At 20.3% G+C, this 923-nt stretch overlaps 1 long non-coding RNA gene across 1 annotated transcript in view; it reads right to left on the reverse strand.

Annotated features, from left to right (window-relative positions):
- Positions 1 to 923, reverse strand: part of LOC110265578 — a 12,043-nt gene that overhangs the window by 3,790 nt on the left and 7,330 nt on the right. The window lies entirely within an intron of this gene.

Consider the following 923-nt stretch of genomic DNA (forward strand, 5'->3'; position numbering starts at 1 on the left):
GTATATAAAAGTATTTTATTTTTTTTAAATATTTTTTTTAACTAAAAAAACCAATTCAAATCAACACTTTAGTGGGTTTAATATGCTTTTAGCCCTGATGTAAATTTTAGAGATGTTGGTAAATATCCACTTAATTTAAGCTATCAATTTATTATGACTATATTGTTATATTTAGTTTGAATTTAACTTTAAAGTTGTACTTATTAGTGTGATGTTTGTTGCCTTCACTTTGTGAATAACTTTAATACTGCATTATTTATAACATAAAAGAGGCTGAGGTTCTTAAGTAGTTAAGTGTTATATTTTTTTATTTAGATACAACTCAAGTTAACTATTGTGTTTATAATGTTGTCTTTTATGTAATGGAAGAAATAATTGAATAAGTCAAAATATATTCTATTAGTAATTAATTATCTTTGTATGGTCAACTAATGAAATGCAATTGTAATGATTTGTATATAAACTAAAATCTTTTTAAATTTTTTTTTTTTGAGATCTCATTCATTTTATATAATGGATTAGTTATGATAGTTTGTGAAATAACATAAATTTAGTGTGGGACATTAATTTTCATGATATTTTGTTATAAAAGTTGGACATTTATAATTTTCAACCTCTTGTGAATATATACAAAAAAAAAAATACTCAGGGCATTTATAATTGTCCCATATTTTTTAAAAAGATTTTATTACTATTTTACTGTTTTAATTAATATACCTTTATGTATAAACATTAATATCTATCGAATTTGTAATTTTTTTATATGAAAGTTGGAAACATTTTAGGTAATTACTTTGTAAAAAAAAAGATAATTTAAATTCAAATAATAATTTTTGTTAAAATATATTGCTCTTTTGTTAAAAAGTTATCAATTAAGCATATATTATCTATCTTAAATTAGAAGTCGCTAAAAAAAATTACTT

The sequence above is a fragment of the Arachis ipaensis genome, chromosome B08 (genome assembly GCF_000816755.2).
Source record: "Arachis ipaensis cultivar K30076 chromosome B08, Araip1.1, whole genome shotgun sequence".
NCBI lineage: Eukaryota > Viridiplantae > Streptophyta > Magnoliopsida > Fabales > Fabaceae > Arachis > Arachis ipaensis.